The 20,197-nt window shown below is 43.7% G+C and overlaps 1 protein-coding gene and 1 non-coding gene across 2 annotated transcripts in view; one reads left to right on the top strand and one right to left on the bottom strand.

Annotated features, from left to right (window-relative positions):
- The window catches only part of LOC118590680 (ubiquitin-conjugating enzyme E2 E2), a 313,604-nt gene that overhangs the window by 48,536 nt on the left and 244,871 nt on the right, over positions 1–20,197 (top strand). The gene's annotated exons all lie outside the window — the stretch shown is intronic.
- On the bottom strand, positions 10,612–10,718 carry LOC118591709. The gene has a single exon (XR_004945999.1). It is a non-coding gene; the product is annotated as a U6 spliceosomal RNA (small nuclear RNA).

The following is a 20,197-nucleotide window of genomic DNA, read 5'->3' on the forward strand; positions in this document are numbered from 1 at the left end:
TTAAAGTATAAAGGCTGGCGTTTGCCTCTCCTTTCTTAGTTCTCTAGGAGGATAAACTCAGTAATCAGAACTTAAGGAATCGCCTGTGACTGGTTGACTCCTTTTGTTCTTACTGATGCTCTACTTCATTTGCAGGTTTTTTTCATCCACTCAGTAACTTCCATTGAGAATGTCCTGTGTGAGATAAATGTTAGAAGATGACTTAAAAAGAAAGGATGGGCCCGGCGGTGATGGCACACGCCTGTAATCCCAGCACTCGGGAGGCAGAGGCAGGGGGATCTCTGTGAGTTCGAGGCCAGCCTAGTCTCCAAAGTGAGATCCAGGAAAGGCACAAAGCTACACAGAGAAACCCTGTCTCGAAAAACAAAACAAAACAAAACAAAACAAAACAAAAAAGGATGGGTAAGCCTGTGACTGTCTGTAAAATAGGAATCATTAATACAGCGGTGGGGGTCTAGGCCTGTAGAGCTGGATTGGAATGCTGGCAGGTTGGAACAGCAGCTGCCAATGCAAGGTCAGAGCCTGACATGGAGCACACCCAAGGGCGAGACCAAGGACTTAGGTTTGACTAGAAAAACCAGAGCCAAGAGTAGGAGATGGCAACTAGATGGCAACCAGCAGATGTTTTTAATAGGACGGAAAGCTAAGCAGGTGACAGTATGAGAGGGGTGAGCCTGGCAGGTCCCCGAGTTTCCTGAGATTGTTACATAGAAGCTACCCAAGAGCCCCTCCTCGAGAGTGAAGCTCTGCAGTCTTTCCATATCCAGTGTCTCTAAATCACTCTAGCTGGTTAGTGGTCCTGCTCATTTTTACAAAGTCCTCTTACAAAGGGAAGATTAGTGTTCTCACTGAGTATATTAACCATACTCCAGGGTAGGCCTCATCCCCAGCAGTAGATGGCCAATGCAAAATGAACTCAATAGTATTTTTGTAGACTTTTTGTCTCAGATTGTGTTGTTTGGGCATTTTTTTATCCTGTGTGTGTGTGTGTGTGTGTGTGTGTGTGTGTGTGTGTGTGTGTGTGTGTGTATACTTTAGTTTCAATTTTGTGTGTGTGTTTCTTGGATTTTTTGTTTATTTTGCTTGTTTTTTTTTTGTTTTTTTTTTTTTTTAAGAGAGAAAGAAAAGTTGTGGAGTTAGATGGGTAGGGAGGATCTGGGAGGGCTGGGGGAGGGGCAAAGTGTGATCAGAGCATATTCCATGAAAAACTTCATTGAATAAATAAGATGAAAAGGGAGGGGGTAGGTTTAGCTAGTGTGACTCCTGTAACTGTAACGCTCAGGAGGTGAAAGCAGGGATCATGAGTTCAAGGCCAGGCCTGGCTCCATGATGAGAATTGTCTCAAAAACAAGATATAACAGGAAAAACGGGGGGGGGGGGGGGGGGGGTGGTTTATTGCAGCTCATTGTCTGGAGGAGGTACAAGATGGAGGGTACATGGTGATGCCCTTCTTGCTGGGAGGCCATGCAGGTCACTGTGCAGCAGGGGACCATGTGTCTGAGTACCCTTTAGTTTTCTCCCTGTCATGAAGTTAGCGGTAGTCAGTCACAAGAGCTCAGCTGACATGACTCTGCCTGATCCTAATCCCTTCCCTTGTACCCCGCCTGTGAATGGGTAGGTGGATTAAGTCTCCTCAGAGTAAAGTGAAGCCTCATGGGGGGGGGGGGTTAAGTTTCAGCACAGGAAAACGTGGAGGACACACTTAAACCTTACAGCAGCCTCTCCTTCCCTGTCATGCCAGGAGGCTGGAGGGTGAGGCCAGCCTGTGAGTGAAGCCTCCTGAGCAGACTGGAGAGTGGGTGGGTCGGGGAGCAGTTCTTTCCCAAGCCCTAGACAATGGCTTGGGGGGCGGGGCGGTTCGGGCCGGAGACAGAAGACAGGAGGGGCAGCAGTGAAAACCCAGAGAGCGCTGTTTCTCCTGCTTGTGCGCGATTGATTGACTCCTACAGTTTTCCTCCTCAGGCTTTTTGGACCTGCACCTCCTGTGGTTGAGGCAGCAGGGACTGTCGGCAAGGAAGGGAGGTTGGCTTTGGTGGGCAGTACAGTAGAAACTTGGTTGGAGTTGGCACAGAGTTAAAAGCTGAAGCCTGTTGCAGAACATCCCCTTACACTATGTAAGGATGTGTCACTGAGATTGGTTTAATAAAGGACTGAATGGCCATTAGTAGGCAGGAAGAGGTTAGGCAGGACTTCTGGGGACAGAGAGGAATCAGAGAGGAAGAAAGGCAGGTCACCAGCTAGAGGTAGAGGAAGCAGGATGGTTAGTACAGAGTAAAGGTAACTGGGTCACGTAAAAGAGCATAGATTAAAAAATACGGGTAAATTTAAGTCATAAGAACTAGTTATGAACAAACCTAAGCCAAGGCCGGCTTTCACAATTAATAAGATGTCTCGTGTGGTTATTTGGGAGCTGGCAGGTGGGACAGAGAAAGACTGGCTACAGAAGCCCAAACGCTTGATCTAGGTGACTTTTGGAGCCATACTGAAGTTAAGAACTAGACCTTGTATATTAGCTAGAAAGGGGCACATGCACTCCGGAAATGAGCTCTCTCATTCCACAGGGTCAGGGCTGAGGATGGGAAAAGAGAGGAAAGGGAGGACATTCCTTACGGTCACACAAGACCACCTAAGAAACTCAGCTGCCCGAGCACTGAAGAGCACATGAAATAGCTCGTGTAGGACCCAGAACCCTTTCATGAGTCTAGAGCATGACGCTCACAATGACAGAAGCAGAAGGAGACATCACAGAGGAAAGACATAGGCAGCTCAGTGTGGCCAGCCACCCTGTGGAAGGAGGGGGCTGTACCCACCTTGTAAGGGTCCGTAGGCACCAAGGGACCAAGTATCAAAATAGAGGGTATGGTAACAGCAGGTGCTGGAAATCCCTTGAAAGTCTTGCTTTAGGTGGGGGACCTCCTGGAAGCTCACTCTGGCCGAGGCCCTTATTAGTTCAAGCATTGATGCCATGCCTCTGAGTGAGCAGCAGTGTGCCAGGCAGGTCCCTGCCTCTGGGCCCTTCCTGGTTTGTGGCCAACACTCCCCTCTTCTTCCATTTCATCAAATTTTCCTGCTACAAGATATTTGACATCTAGAGTAAGTATGAGAAGTCGCTCCTCCCTCATCTAGACCCCACTGGATCCCCAGCTGTGTGGCATGCCTCTAAGTGATGGACATTGTGGGAATGGCTTTTTGTACACAAGGCTTGGCTGAGTTTGCATGCTGCTCTCCCTTGCTCCTAGAGTGCAGAGGCACAGGCTTACTGTGCATCTCAGGAAGCAGTCAGGAACCAGAGCTAAGAGTGGTAAGCACTCCTGGATCTAGTTGTAACCCCCAAGTCAGGCTTCACCCACTTATCTGCAGCTGCCTCTGTTTCCCTCCTGGCCAGGTGTTTGTGGTTCAAGTAGTCTTTAGGAAGTATTGAGTCTGTATAGACAATTAGATACTGCACAGGACACTTCTGATACATGTATCCACTGATAATGGTTTCTGAAGCTTCCAGCTCCTGGGTGTTAGCAAAAGTGTAGGAGGAAATGCTGTAAGTCAGTGGGTCTATATTAGCATCTGGTATTTCTGGGTCACTGCCTCAAAGTTCTTTGTCAGCTCTCGTTTGTGTAGAGTTGTGTACTAGTCATAATGTCTAATAACGGTTTCAGGAATTCACTTACCAGGTGCACCTGTTTTTGACCACCATACCTGGTGTTTTATGACAGGTCCTAGGGACGATAGTTGTCTTTATGGGCAGTCCCTGTTCAGATCTTCTATTTTGTGAGCAACCTGCTTAGATCTAGTCCTCCATTCTCTATGGTTAACACGCAGTAGGCATTCCAGTGACAAAGGCTGGGTGTAGCTCAGTGGGAGAGCATAAAGTTGTATCAAGTTCTAGGTTCCATCCTGGTGCCGCCTCCCAAAGTTGCTATCAGTAATGGGGAGACATGGACCTTGAGTTTTAGAACTTGTATTCTGATGGGCCTTTAAAAGAGGATGAATGTGAGTATCCTGAGATGTGGGAAGGAGGGGCTTATGTTGGGATAGGCAAAGGTTTTGAAGTGGGGCTTTGGGGTGGTGTTGGGTTCTTCAGAGAAATGAAACTGACCAGACGTGTGTGTGTGTGTGCATGCATATGTACTTATGTACATCATACAGGTAGAAAAAGACTCATTGGAAGGAGTTGACCTTGCAATTATTGGCCCCAGTAACTCCCAAGAATGCATTTGGTGGCTGGAGACCCAGAAGGGCTGGTCGTGAAGCTCCAGAGTCCAGAGCCCTGAGAACCAGGGAGTTGGTGGGGAAGTTCTAGTGAAAAGCTCACAGGCTGCGTGCTCAGCAAGCCCTGGGAATCCAAAGCCAGTTCAGGAAGGCAAGAGCTGGGAGAGACCCGTGCTTCCTAAAAGAACTCCCTATTTTGATTTAGCCTTCAACAGCTTGGTGAATGCTGCCATACTTGGAGGCTGACCTGCTTTACCTGGTACTCATTCTCCACACAGGCTCTAGACATACCCAGAAAGTGTCACCAGGTACAGGTCTGCGCCCCATTGCTTAATCAATAGTAGCACCATCACAATTAGTTTACATTTCTCAAACAACTTCACATGAAAAACGTGATTTAAATTTTTTTCTCTTTGAGGAATAAGGTGATATCATATCTATCCCCATTTCTTCCCTTCAGATGCCTATATGTCCCCCACTACACCCCACTTCCAAACGTCATGCCTTTTTTTGAGAACCCACTCAATTCACTTGGTGCTGCCCGTATGTGCAAGTCCACCCACTGAAGCAGGGGAAGCCTACTGAAGGGACACTGGCCCACTCGAGCAGGTGGCCCTGGCAGCCTTGCCCTCCCCCCCCTCCCATTCCCTCCCTTTGCTAAAAACCAGTAGCTTACATTCCTAAAGCTAGCCACCAAGGTCTATTTCCTTATTTGGCCACTTCTTCCTCCTGAGGCTGACTACCGAAGTCCATTCATCAGAAGCCCCCTTTGGTTCACCTAATCAACATGCCCAATTAAAATTAAACACCTCATCCTAACACGGGGTTCCCCCTTTACCTTTATAAATTGCCATTTGCCTATGTGCCATGCCGTCACCTCTCTATCTGGAGGTGGTCCTTTGTCCCTTCGGGAAATACCCCTCCCCACTTCCCTGCTTTCCTTCCCCTTCTCCCACCTCCCCTGTCTCCCTTGCCACTGCCTCTGGTGGGAGAGGAGAGGTGGGGCTCTATAGTTTCGAGCACTGGCTGCTCTTCCAAGGACTCCAGGTTCAATTCCCAGCACCTACACGCTGATTCCCAACTGCCTGTAACTGCACTCCCAGAGGACTCAATGGCCTCTCCTGGCCCTGCAGGCATCAGCCTGTTTGTGCTCCACAGACAGGCAGCAGATAAAACATTCGTGGACATGAAGTAAGCAAATAGACTCCCCAAATGATTCACCCCCAGAGACTGTCCGCTGCTGCCGTAGCTCCTCAGTAAGGCTGGGGCCGGAACGAAAGACGTGAGTGAACTTGCTGACTTGCGGCTCGCTTGCTCTCTTTCAGCACTGGTAGTAGACAGAGTGCAGGCTGTTTAATGTCTGACCCGAATGCCAGCAAACTTGACTGTTCATCGAGTACACATTGCTTAGAAGCTCTTTGATAAAACATGCAAAAATGCTTTTGATACAATGTTACTAATACTGTCTCGGTCTGGGGGTCTGGCTCAGTTTTATGGAGAGCATTTGTCTTAAGGCTCTGGCTTCAGTTTTCACCATTGCAAAATAAAATCATTTTTAAAACATTTACTTTATTTCTTTGTATTATATGTGTGTGGTGGGGGAGTCTGTGCACATGAGTGCAGGTACCCATGGAGGACAGAAGATGGCATCCTGCCCCCTGCAGTTGGAGTTAGTGAGGCACTTGAAGTGGATGCTGAGAGCTTAAGCCAGGCGCTCTGGAGGAGCAAGCCCTGATTGTCATTCAAGATCCAAGTGCTTCTCCTGTCCAGGAGCTGTGACTTGCTGTGCTGTACCCTCCCCGTGTGGTGCTGCTGTCTGACCTTGGAGCATCTTTAAAACTAGTGGCAGTCTGAAAAGAAGCATTTTTTTAATTTCTGAAAATTCATATTGTTAAATTCCCGGAATCATGAAGAAAATGAATTTTAGCATCTGCATATTCTTTGTCTGAATGACCCATAATCAGTCTCTTATCGGTAAGTAGAGATCTTTTACAAAATGATGATATCCTGTTTATTAATATTCTGCAAGGGTCTCATAATTTGCTTTTTATTACTTTTAAAAATCACATTTATTTATGTTTCGTGAGAGGAGGGGAACATGCATTTGCCACAGCACTCACCCTGTGGAAGTTAGGGACAACGTTGAGAAATTTCCTCTCTTTTTCTACCATGGGGGTCTGGGGATTGAACTCAAGTCACAAGGCTTGGCAGCAAGTGTCTTTTCCCACTGAGCCATCTTGTAAGGACCTTATTATTTCTTTATAATAAATGCTGTGGGCTTCATAAATAAATGGAGTAGAGTGATGTCAAACATCTAGTTTTGAAGCGTTTTTATACAGAGCATCCAATGTGGTGAATGGTGGTCATGCTTTTGTGTGTATTATTCAGTTTAATCTACAGAAGAACCTTATGAGGGAACTGTTGGCAGTATCTGTCTGAGAACATGTAGATACCTGCTGTGTCCAAAGCCTGGTGCTCGGCAGGGTAACTGTAGTGATCAGAACCATTGCAGATGCCGCTTCTGGAGTAAAGAAAGGAGTGAGCTCTGCAGTGTCTGAGGTTGGTACGGGTTAGGAAGAGCGATTTGGGCTGCTCTGACAGAGGAGCACATAGATAAGGGGAGGCAATGCCAGAGGAAATTATCCTTTGTTTTGGTGTGTTTCTTTTGTGAGACAGGGTCTTGCTATGCAACCCAGCCCATCCCAGGCCATCATCCTCTTGCTCAGTCTCCCAAGTGCTGTGTGACAGGTATAGGTGAGCATACCCATCGGGAAGTTGTCTGAAAAAATGCCTCTAGATCCTATATTGAGTGTCCAGTGTGGGGGAAAAGAGTTCTAGGCAGAGGGGGCACTTGTGTAAAGGCCTTGGTGGGATGTGAGGAAGATGTGTTCCTGAGCCAGGGAACCTTGACCAGGATGCCAAGGTCCCTGGAGTAGTTTGGCTCAAGGTAAGGCCAGGCCTTGTGCTGCTGCAGTCTTTTTGCCTAGATTGAGGACATTGTTCCTTTCTCTGAGAGCCTTGGGGAACCTTACAAATGTTCCTGTTAGAGGAGCCCAAGAGAACAGATGTTTAAAAGCTCTACCCAGCTTGCTGTGTCTGGAGACTGTGGGCTTGGGATGTATGAAATTTATCATCCTTTGGCTTCAGCATCTTCTCCCTTATTGTCAGGCAGTAGGTAGAGAGCACTTGCATTTTTTTTTTTTTTAAATGAAAAAGAAACCGAAACAAAATTTAAAATCTTTAATTGTAGGGTAGGGTGGGGTGGGGTGAAGGACTGAAGTGTGACCTGGGACAGAAAGGCAGGAGTTAATCTACAGCTCAGAAGTCCCCACCTACTCTGCCATACTGCTGGAAATTTGTGTTTGAAGGAACAGATCCTAATTCATTAAAAACTTGACTTTTATCTTTGTGTTCATAATGAACCATCTTATCTGATTTCCACAAACCACATTTGAGACTGTGTCTGGTGAGGATTTACCGAAAGGTACAGAGTGCTTTCTCGACTGATACGGTGTGGTGTGAGGGCCAGAGTGCAGAGAGAGAAGCTTTTCTTTCTTTTCTTTCTTCAGTTTTCACTGTGTTCCTGCTAGAGTGACGTCTGTGTTCCCCGAGCTGGCTACTAGCTGTGCTCCAGGTCACTAGTGCCTATGTTCTGCTTTGTTCCAAGGCTCAGGCTGTGTTTCTGTAAAAGGCACATTTCTTTCATTTTTCTCTTTAGCTTTAAGAAGCAAACATTTTATAGACATCGTTTATTAAAATGTAATTACATCACTTTCCCCCTCCCTTTCCTCCCCCAGCTCCTCCCAGATCCCTTCTCTTCAACTCCATCCATGGGTCCTCCACTCTCTAACTGATAATCTCTTCTAACATGATTATTATTGTTGTGTGCGTGTGTGTGTGTGTGTGTGTGTGTGTGTGTGTGTGTGTGCGCGCGCGTGTGCGTGTGTGTGTGTGTGTGTGTGTGTGTGTGTGTGTGTGCGCGCGCGTGTGTAAACACAGCCTGATGAGTCGGTTTTTGTTGTTGGTGTGTATATGGTTTTGAAGCTGACCACTTTGCTTTGGGTAACCAGTTAGGTGATTAGTACTCTTCCGTGGGAGAGGTTACCTCATCAGTTGCCTACCTGTAGTCTAGTTCCACACAGGGGTGTGACCTGTGACATCTCTCCCTACTAAGTTAGCATGTCTGTTGATATTGCCATTGTTTAGATATTCAGCTCTTGTTTATATAGCCGTTTCTATGAGAGACTGTGACAGCAGACTTCCAGAGGTTATGACTCTTACAGTCTTTCCACCCCTTCTTCTGTGCTATTTCCTAAGCTATAGGTGCATGACCTGGGATGTAGATGGCGAGCCTGGCTCCCCATGGTCCATTGCTCTCTGTTTGGTGTCCAGTTGTAGTTTTCTGTGATGGTCCCATTTGCTATAAAGAGAAGCTTCTTTGATGATGTATGGTAGCTGCTGCTGGTGGGGCAAAGGATAAGATTTAGAAGGTAGTTAGGAGTTATGCTGATAGAGCAAAAGTCTATGACCTCACTAGTCCCAGCAAGTTAGCCAAGTTTCTAGTACCAGGCACGGTTTCCCTCTTGTTGAGTGGGCTTTAAGTCCAATTAGATGGCTCTAAGTTGCCCCCAGCATGTGAGTGGCACTTCCTGCACTTTTTATGGATATCTTGCCAGGCTGGTCATTGTTGTGGTTCACTTTGTTGTAGTCACAGCTGGGTTTAACTGTCCCCTGTCCCCCTTTGCAGCTTGCAAAGTATTTTCTGGTACCCTAGAACTACACCACAGGAAGAAGGCTTGATCCAGATTAAGGCATCCAAATCCTGTGTCCCAAGTGTGTTGTATTTTCAGCAGTTGGGGCTTACCTTCACCCTCTGAGAGAGCAACAGCCATAGTCTATATTGCTTGGAAAACACTGGGATTGCCCAGAGCAGTCGTTCTAAATGAGATTTCTCATTGCTGATACTGAGGGTTTTGTTAGTCTGTGGTTCTTGTAGATGGCTCAACAGGTAAATGTGCTTCCCACCAAGCCTGATGACCTGAGTTTGATCCCAGGAGCTACATGGCAAAAGACATTCAAGTCCTACAAGTTGTCCCTCTGACCTCCACATCACACCATGGTATGTGTGTGTGTGCCCCCAAACACATACATAAATAAGTAAATGTTAAAAAGAAAGTTTTTAAAAATGTTGATTCCATAATAACACCTGCTACCCTGTAGGACATGTGGATCTTCTCTCGCGGTGAGGTGAGGGCACACTTGTGTGTGCAGCCCGAGCAAAAACCATAGGCAGAGTCTGTGGCTTGTGTCCTGAGGTCTTAGTAAGTATGTACAGATGAAATGGAAAGTTACCATTTAAGATTTTGTCTTTGGTCACCAGTTCCCATTGTGAGCATTTTTACCTGTGTAAAATTGTATTCTGTTTCTAGTCTTCATTATGGTTTTTCTGTTTTTTTTTTTTTTTTCATGATATATAAGAATTGGCAAAGGAAAGCTGTAGTTCTTTGTCCTATTAAAATTTTATCGAATGATTTTTATATCTGCTTAGGAAGAGACACAAAGGGACTTCATTTTCTTTTTCATTTTACAAACACATAGCAAAACATAAGGATGAGTTAATTTAAGCAGTTGTTATGTTTTGGGCAAACAAAGGCTTTGGTGAGCAAACCTTGATGGTAGACTGTGTGCCAAGTCATGTAAACCACAGCAGATTGATCGATGGAGCGTGAGGCATAATCAGATTTAACCACAGTTGGAGCTGTACAATAGATTAATATCATGCAGTGGGAAATAAAGTCAGTTTTTAAATAAGCCACATTCAAAACTAAACCATGGAAATGTGCATTGTCTCACAGCAATGTAGAGGACTCTCATAAGGCAGCCTCCAAAAGTCCACTCCAACTTGAATCTTCAGACCCTGGCCACTGCAGGAAATAAGGTGTGCTGATATAAGATTCACGAGATAATTGATGGTGTGGGTTTCAGGCAGTTAAGATTTCCTGCAGGTTTCAAAGGTCAGTGGTTTTATCTGTGTATTATATTTACTCTGCAAACTTTTCAGGCATCCAGCCCAGCTAAGAACTGGAGCCCAAACCAATGCTTATTTTCCCAGGGTCAACAAAAGTATTTTCCAAAGAAATAAAATAAGCATTTTCATTTTAAAATTTGCCAAAAATCATTATGAAAGTTAATTACGTAAGAAAGCCTTATCATGAGTTCAAGAAAGGGCGTTTGAGGGGATAAGAGAGTAATTGGAGGGGTGGGAAGGTGTAAACACATTGTCCTCACAAAATCTTCAAATTTAACAACAATCCTTAAGTTAGAGACTTGTGAATTAATTTTAATTCTGCTGTTAACCATATGCAGTCCAGAACTTAGTGGTTTTGTTTTGTTTTGTTTTGTTTTTTTAATATGGAATGCTTCACGAATTTGCATGTCATCCTTGCACAGGGGCCATGCTAATCTTCTCTGTATCGTTCCAATTTTAGTATATGTGCTGCTTAAGTGAGCACAGAACTTAGTGTTTAATGAGATTAACTCACTAAATGTTTAGAGAATTCTAACCATGCATAGGCTCCAGAGCGTGGAGTATTATTATATTATTGACCAATCTGTAAACATTGGCCTATTCCAAACACTGTTTGATGCGTTCATAATCTACAACATACTCAAACTGCCGAGAGCCTGACGTGACGGTTTTGTGGTGTGAGGTTTATGCGGTGGTAATGCTTTCTACCCTGTTAGGAGTAATGCTCACCTTCAGACAGCGTTCCCCAAACACTGACCTAGTAAAACTCTTCTATCCAAATGGTATCCCCTTTGATGTGACCATTTGGAATTAAGGTAATAAATAGCTGATTAGTGACTGGAAAAGTGTGCAAAGGATAAGGATCAATGCTCAGCATTTGGGAGAAGAATAACTACATTTCAGAGACCAATACATGCAAATAAATACTTATCAGAGGGCATACTGATGCACAGCTGTGTTCATGTGTGAACCATGATATATATTAAATTCATCATACCAGTTAACATTTCTGTCTTAAGTACAGTATCATTTAACATGGAAAGTCATCCATTTCTGCCATTAAGGTTTCTACATTTTATACACACACACACACACACACACACACACACACACACACACACACATATATACATTACAGTTCTACTTAAGGAGTCTCCATTGGAAGACAGTATGAGAAGAGGTCTGAAGAGTCACTGAAAATATGAGGCGAGGTGAGTTGTTCTGCCTCCTTTAGACTCTAGGCTTGTATAGGACTAAAAACATTGCAGATCCAAGAGGAGTTATTTTGAGGAGTCTAAGTGCCAGTAAACAGAAGCTTACAATAAACACGTCTATTCATCTGTCACTGCAGTCTGTCTTTAAATGGTGTAATTTGTCTAGGTCATGTTGTATTTGTATAGAAACATCTATTGAATTGAATTAAATGTCTGCTTCCTAAGTGTAGCTCTGAGGACGTATTGAGCAATTGTGTGACTACATTAAATTATAAACAGCCGTCTCATAACTATTAATTAATGAAACCTGAAACCAATTTAGAATAATAAAAAGAATTGATGAGTGTTAGAATTCAGCAGTATGTTTTGCATAAATAAACTGGGAAGACCTGGAAAGTCCAAATGGCAGCGGTGTGGAACCAGATGTAGAAACTGTGAAGTATTATTTATGATTTGGTGATAGACTTATTTAAACAGGGATGTGTGTGTTAATTTACTGCTTTCATGTGACTTTTTAAAAATGAATTTTACTTTATTAGAATTGATGTAAACTTTACTGAGTTTTGAGTCATGGTGTGAAATTTTAAGGCTTATGGGTTGGATATAATATTCTTCTCATTTAAATTATGTTTTAAAATTATAAACATGGTCTTAAAATACTTTCACTTTTACATTACCACATCATTCTTTGATTTTTAAGTAACGTACAGATTTGGTTTGGTAAGAGAACTGGGGTTTCAAACATTCAAAGCCTTTTCACTGTAGTGTCAGCCGGATGCTTCACATCAGTTAGTCACTTGCTTTCAGTCACCTGATAGAAGTCCAGGAGTGCAAATTGACCAGGAGAGAAAACCAGCTTCACTCCAAACTGCCAAGTCACGTTGTTAGGTGGCTTTGACAGACCAGAGGAGGACACTGTGGAGACTGGGGCGGGATGGGGGGGGGGGGCGCTATAGAAAAGGAAGACCATAGGCGCTTTCAGTGACCTGTTGAAACATTTGTAAAGGGTTGCCTGCAGTTCTTACTTACCTCTCTCTGTCCTTGGATCTCTTTGGTGTTCAGATTGTTAATGGTTGTTCATTTCCAGAAACTCTAAGTGTACATGTACTGCAGTCTCCTGCAAGCACCCTGGGCAGGGTGCATGCAGGACTGCGGATGGCAGGGAGTGCTCAGGGATTGTGAATGGGTATAGTCTCTAATCCTTCTCTACTCAGTTTTCACTTTTTTCCAAACTGGGGTTGGCAATTGAGTTTGGAGGTTGGTATTTACTTGATAAACGTTTGCTTTGACCCATTAGCTGCTCTGATAAACGCTCAGAAATAGCACCTTAAAAAAATTCCTGGCCAGAAAAAAAAAAAAAAAAAATTGCCTTTAATCCCAGCACTCAGGAGGCAGAGGCTGGTGAGTTCGAGGCCAGCCTGGGCTACAAAGTGAGTTCCAGGAAAGGCGCAAAGCTATGTAGAGAAAAAAATTTCCTTTCTTTCTTTTTTTTTTTTTTTTTTTTGATAGCTTCTCACTATGTAGCCTAGGCTGGCTTTAAGTTTGTAACCTTCTTGCCCAGGCCTCTAGAGTGGTGATTGGCATGTACCACCGTGCCTGGCTTTTTCCTTATTCTGCATTAGGATATTTACAGCAGGTGCCGCCTTGCTGTAGTTGTTCAGATATGTAGCTTAGCTCAGTAGATATTTGTTGAATAAAGGAGTAAATAGGAGTCTGGCTTCTGTGTGTCTGTTTCTTGTTCCTTTTGACTGATTGTGTTCTTCACTGGTGCTGCCTCTCACTTCACATTCAGACTGTTGTCGACGCTGCCTCAGTTTGTGTAGCTGTGGCAGTGTGATAGATTGACTTACGCACAGACACCACTTCTCACATCTTGGAAGACCTGGGAAGTCCGAGGTGAAGGTGCTGGCCCGTGGTGTACAGTGAAGGCAATCCTCAGGTTTGCAGATGGCCTTCCTTCTCTTTGTGTTCTCACTCAGCTGAGAAAGACGTTATCTTCCTACCTTCCTGCTTTCCTTTTTGTATTTTTTAAAAGGAAATCTAAGCTTTAAGCCTGTTAGGAGAATTGCATCTAAGGACACAAGTCATAAGCAAATAGCTCTCTGCTGACAGAGTTTGGCCTTAGCTTACCATTATGTGGTAGAAAAGTTTCACTGTAGTAACTTTACTGTAGTCAGGGCTTCTATGAACCAGATAATGCATGGGAAGGGTAGATTTTTATGTGAAATACCTAAGACTTCAAATATTGTCAGCCAGTTGAAAGTTTGGGAATACTGAAATGGAGTATAGAACAATATTCTGTTTTGTATGACGAGAAAGAGTGGTTCTGTGGGTTCCTTTAAGCTGCATATGTTGCAGTTGGTAAGAAAGAGTTTATTCAGGAGCCAAATATGAGTGACTGTGGCTCAGGAACACAGATTTAGGTTACCACCAACTCCATGTTCCAGTGTAGAAGAAGTTTCATGAATTCCTCATAGTAGCAGCAGAGAGAGTCAAGTTGAAGCCGGCGTATTGGTGGGAACACCAGGAAGGTAGATGGGAGTAAAGGGGACGGCTCTCTGCCAGAGCCTCTGAGCTGCCTGATTTTCTAGGTGTCTGCTTGTTAGAATATGGTGTGTGTGTTTATATTCCAAAGGATCTGCCAGCGGTCACAAAGCTGCCCAGGAACAGAGGAGGACGGAATATGGCCATTAAGAGCGCTAAAGCTGGCTGTAAAAGAAGTCTAAGATAATTTGGTTCTGGACTTGAACGTTCCAAGCTCACCACAGCTACTGATATTATGATCAGTTAATCAGCCCTGCAGTACTCAGTGGAAGATGCAACTTCTTTTTGGAACTTTTTTCAGATCCTGTTGCCCCCAGGATAAGTATTCTTGAAGCAATTATTTTCTTTCCCTTAAAAAAAGTTCAAAATTTAAGAAAGAAAATGAGTCTTTATTTTCCTGGATCTAAATCTTGAAGAACTCACAACATTTTTAATATTTAGATGGTAGTCACTTGAAGTGACACATTTTTGGTCTTCAGGAGGCTGGTCTTTGAATTGGAGGCAGCTTAATTTTCATTCAACTCAGCTTTTTCAGTTCTAAAACCGGCTGTTCACTTTTTATAAATTATTTCTTATCTGATCTCTCATTTGTATATATTTTCAGCAGTTTCTAGAATGTTCCAGTACTTTAGTGTTTCTTCTTTTACTAGCTCAGAATTCGCATGTCTCAACTGTACTGGCCTCATTGTTCTCACAGACTAGAATTAAAACCTGCTTTGTCTTTAATCATTTCCATGATAACCTAGACTTTGAAGGCTGTTCTCTCATCTCTGCTCACCACCCTAGCTATGTCCTTTCTCCTTGTCGGTCTGTCTCTCTGTCTCTCTTTTTTGTTTGTTTGTCTTTGTTTTTTGAGACATGGTTTCTTTGTGTAGCCTTGGCCATCCTAGAACTCGCTCTGTAGGATAGGCTGGTTTCGAACTCACAGAAATCTGCCCACCTCTGTTAGTGCTGGGATTAAAGGCGTGCGCCACCACCTAGCTGTTGATCTGTCTCGTCTCTTCATGTTTTCCTTCCCAAAGCTCTTGGTGGCTCCACTAGCTTGTCTCCCAGTCAGAAATACCTCCTTTAGCCATGTCGAATCTCCATTAGATAGAAATCTAATCATTGTTTTTCTCTTTTCTAAAATTCCAGTGGTGCTTGTATCTGGGCTACTAAATTTATTTGTGGTGAAACTTTCAGAGGCCCTGCCTTGCTTTTACCCCATCCAGAAATGTTTTCCCCTAGGCAGTGACCATCCCTAAAGCTTGGACTCCCATTCTGCATCCTGACCTTACAGTTACTATTATTTTCTTACCACCGTCATATTGTTGTTTCTGTTCTTCCTCCAAAATCCTAGCACAGTGTGATAGCTTAGCTCAACTCCATGCCTGGAGGGAAATCTTCTCACTGGACCTCACAATGACATGGCCCTTTGTTGACTTTGTAGATGAGTGCTGCAGCCTGGCACCAAAACTCCAAGAGGCCTTAAAGCTTGAAGGTATCTTACTAACCAGCCAGTCATCACCTTTGCATTTTATAAATGATGTGTGGTTTGTGGTTTGACCTTGATTGTGCTAGTTAGCACTAGAGTCCAAATCACACCTGCCACATGACTTCCTGTAGCCTTCTGCAGAAGTGTGTGAAAGCACCCATTGGCACTCAGTACACTGCTGACTGAGGTTGTGTTTCATGGACTTTACCAAAAATATCTCATGAGCTTGATTTGGATTATGGACATGGTTTGTTTGCACCCTTTTTTATACAGTAATACTAATGCTGTTCTTGAACTTTTTCTCCTTGGTGATGGTCATTTCATTTTATTTTTGGTGTTTTAAGAGGGTCTCACTGTGATGCCAGAGTGACCTCAAACTTGTAAGTGTCTTGCATCATCCTCCTGAATGCTGGATTGTGAGTGTGAGCCACCATTATTGGGAGCAATTTCAGAATAATTAAATACAGAAACAACAACAATAACCTCTACAACTGTATATAGACATATTGAAAAACAAAAGGAACAAAATATATAAATATATGTATGTTTTTTTTGGTTTTTGGAGACAGGGTTTCTCTGTGTAGCTTTGCGCCTTTCCTGGATCTCGTTCTGTAGACCAGGCTGGCCTCGAACTCACTAAGATCCACCCGCCTCTGTATCCTGAGTGCTGGGATTAAAGGCGTGCGCCACCACTGCCTGGCCAAAATATATTTTTATTGTTTGCTATAAATTTTCATGTTTAATTCACTTTTAAATCAGGTAGAATTTTGAGAAGGAAAAACACTGCTTGTGGATAGTAATGAGTATGCTTTTAAGAGTCTACAGAATAGGCACACTTTGTTTACCTCGCAGTACTTGGAAGGAAAGGAAGTTACTGAACCAGATGATAAGTTGCTATTAGAGATAGAAGACTCAGAGACTGTGACAGGGTACCTAAGAAAGTTAATGTAGGAGAGGAAGACAGGTTTAGGCTCAGAGTTTCAGAGGTATCAGTTCATGCTGCGTGGTCCCACCCCTTTGAGCTGGAGATGATGAAGAGTATCATAGCTGGGAGGCTGGAGTGAAATAGAGGTGTTCATATCTCACCTACTGATGAGCAAAAGAAGAGGGAGGCCAGGCCCTAAGATGCCCTTTATGCACACCTGCAGTGACCTTTCTTTGTAAAGACCCCGCCTGTTTCATTAACTGAGGACCAGCCTTTCAGCCCACAAAGACTTCCCATTCTGAACTGCCCCGGGGACACTTTATCTTTGAATGCCTAGGTCTGCTGCAACTGTCCAGTGAAGCCCTGAGCAGCTTTGATCATTGACGTTCACATGGCTCTCCTCACTGTTACCCTGAACAGATTCTAGCCAATGTAATTCTGTCCTCAGTTTTACCTGAACTCTCCACAGAAGATAGTGATCTGAACCGGATACTACCTATTGCGACTTTAAAGCAAGGCCCTTGTCTCAGTTCTTGGCTGTTGGATACTTTCATTTCTGCTGTTGAACAGTTATCTCCTGTCGTCCAGGGAAGTATTGATGTTTGTCCTGGAGTAGTATATATTTGGTTTTACTCCTTACTTTGTACAAGATTAAAACTGACTCTGGCAGGTCACTTTTGACCTTAGATAGATCAAAGACCAAGTATAGTGAAGTTGTAGCAGAAGGTATAAATATGTTCAAGTAGAGATTCTGGCTTGTCTTAAAAATATAGAGAGGTAAGTGAGACAGCTCAGCAGGTAAAGGTCCTTGCCACCAAGTCTGATGACCTTAGCTCAATTATATTAAAGTCTATCCATTGCACATACATCATAAACTCAACAGGAAGGCTGCTTTGAAGAAAGACACTAGTCCATGTGTCTACAAGTTGAAGTAGCTGTTATCTCAGAAACACAAAACTACAGACTACATTTATGCAAACGGACTGCTTATTTAGCAGACCTTCCTTCCTCCCTCCCTCCCTCCCTCCCTCCCTCCCTTCCTTCCTTCATTTCTTCTCCCTCCCTCCCTCCGTCCTCCCCTCCTTCCCTCCCTCCCTTTATTTTCCTGTTTTTGGTTTTTCGAGACAGAATTTCTCTGTATAATAACCCTGGCTGTCTAGAACTTGCTCTGTAGACCAGGCTGGCCTTGAACTCACAGAGATCCTCCAGAGTGCTGGGATTAAAGGCGTATGCCACCACTGCTGTGGATATCGCTCTGTGTAAATAAAGTTCTGATTGGCCAGTGGCCAGGCAGGAAGTATAGGCGGGACAAGAGAGAAGAGAATTCTGGGAAGTAGAAGGCTAGGGAGAGACACCGCCAGCTGCCGCCATGAAAAGCAACATGTAAAGACACTGGTAAGCCACAAGACATGTGGCAAAGTATAGACTAACAGAAATGGGTTAATTTAAGATAGAAAAGGTAGATAACAAGCAGCCTGCCACGGCCATACAGTTTGTAAACAATATAAGTCTCTATGTGCTTTCTTGGTTGGGTCTGAGCGACTGTGGAACTGGCGGGTGAGAGAGATTTGTCCTGACTATGGGCCAGGCAGGAAAACTCTACTACACACCACCACTTGGCTTAGCATTAAAATGAGAGTAATCCTGACACATCAAGAAAAATAAGTAGCAGTATTATCATCAATGATAAAATTGAGGATTTCAAGTAAAAAACAGAATTTGGACAAATTTATGCCAATATTTAAAGGTTTTTGTCATATTGGTGTTATTAATAAAGAGATGCAGTTTTGGGGGGTCATTTTTTTTTTTAACTGTACCAGTGTTCTCTCTAAAGTGGTGCAGCACTGCATCAGTGAGCTACATCTTCAGCTCTTAAAGAATTCCTGCTTGGGCTGGCCAGATGGCTCAGCATTTTGACAGGCTTGTCACTAAGCCTGATGACGAGCTCTATCCTGAGTCCCACATGATGGAAGGAGAGAACTGACTTTATAAGCTGTCTTCTGACCTCTACATGTACACCATACATGCACACGCACACACTTTCACAGTTTTTAACAAGAATTACTGCTTTATTAAGAACAAGTGAAGTAGATATTGTTCTGTTTTGGCTGCAGGCAGTGGGTTTAGTCACGGTGTTGACAGAGAAAGGCCAACCACGGTTTACCTGGACTGTTTCCCATCAGCAGCAAAAATGTGACAAGAGTGACTGAGGTCCTAGTGTTATTGTAAAGGCAGCGTTTGCTTTGTTGACATCGTAAGGGCTCCTGGGATACTCAGAAGGCCGAGCACGGCACACTGAGAATTAGAGTTCAGTCCGTTATTGGAGTAGATACTTACTTTTTTTCTTGTTGGCAGTTTGAGCTCATAACCATTCTTCTTTATTACCATTTCATTACTTATGTTCTTTAAACTTGATGCAAACACTAGATCTTAATTATTAGTTTCAGTATATTGCTCAAGTATTGATACAACCGTATTCATAATAATTTCTAAATGAACCTTCAGAACTTTGGTGCTATTATCTAAAGATAGATTTTCGGTAGAGACTTAAAAAAAATGTGGAAAACTTGTTTGAGAAACCTGCCTGCTCACCAAAATACTTACAAAACTGAAGTAGCTTCCATTTTATAACAGTAATTGAGAATCGACTCAAATATCATTGTGCTCTTCTCTAATTTCAAAGCACTTTATTCTGCTTTGATGATCAGTTTCCTGGGTAGAAGATCTCATTAAATTCTGGCATGTGCAGGGAGCTGAGGAGGACCTCCATGGAAGAAAAGTCTTTTTTGTGGCTTCGCTAGCAATGTTTCAGTTGTGGTTTTCATCTGAAGAGCAGAATTAGCTCAGTGCACATGCATGCATGGCCGCACATGCACACAGCACATTTATTTATAGCACTGTCTGTGTTTGAGTGCTGCACAGCCATTATCTGTCAACAAAAATTAAAATGTTCTGGCTTAGGTGGTAGGCACTTGTAGAGCTCCAGTCAAAACAAAGATAGCAACAGTTTTGTATGGCCATAGCCATCTCATTTCGCCACAAACAGTGCTTTGTGACACTAATTTATTATCTATGGCAGCACATGTGTGCGTCTCTGCACTTCACGCACTGCGTAGGCTTTCTCTGTGCACCTTCTGTCCGAATCTGAGGGAATGAAGGAGGAGACAGACACTCATAAAGCAAGAAGCACAGCTGAGACAGGAGCCTCTGTTCCCGTCCTGTGTCCACTGGTAAGTGCGCAGTGTGGAGAGTTTCGTTGGATTGCTTTGTCAGCAATCCAGACCTTGAAGTGAGGAAAATGGACAGCACTTTTTAGTTCTTAGGAAGAATCCTTTTCCTTAATAAGTTAGAGACATGGGCTGTGTAGTGACGAGAAGCACCAGAAACTGACCAGGGGGTGGGAGTTCTTACAGGGTGAAGAAACACAGGGGAGTGTGGTGATTTGGAGAGGGGAGGACCATGTCCACATTGCCTTCTCCAGTTCCTTGACATTGCCCCTCCCATCCTCCTCCCCTCTTCCTTACCCACTCCCCATTTCCCCCCTTTCCTGGCTCATTGAACATATTTAATAATGGCTTGGGTTTCTCAAAAGTTGCTTTATTTGCCTTCCAGGTTCCAGGTGATTTTCCTTTACCTCCTCTCCTCTCACTGTGTGGGTCTCAGGGATTTCTTTGTCATTTTAATATGACTTTGTAAAAGAGGGCTTGTGTTTTCTTCCCATATTTACTTGTTTACATGAAAGCACCTGTAGACTCGTAATTCAGCTGGAATCAGGTTTGGCAGGCAAATGCTAAAGTCTGATAGTT

This window comes from Onychomys torridus, chromosome 9, assembly GCF_903995425.1.
Source record: "Onychomys torridus chromosome 9, mOncTor1.1, whole genome shotgun sequence".
Classification (NCBI taxonomy): Eukaryota; Metazoa; Chordata; class Mammalia; order Rodentia; family Cricetidae; genus Onychomys; species Onychomys torridus.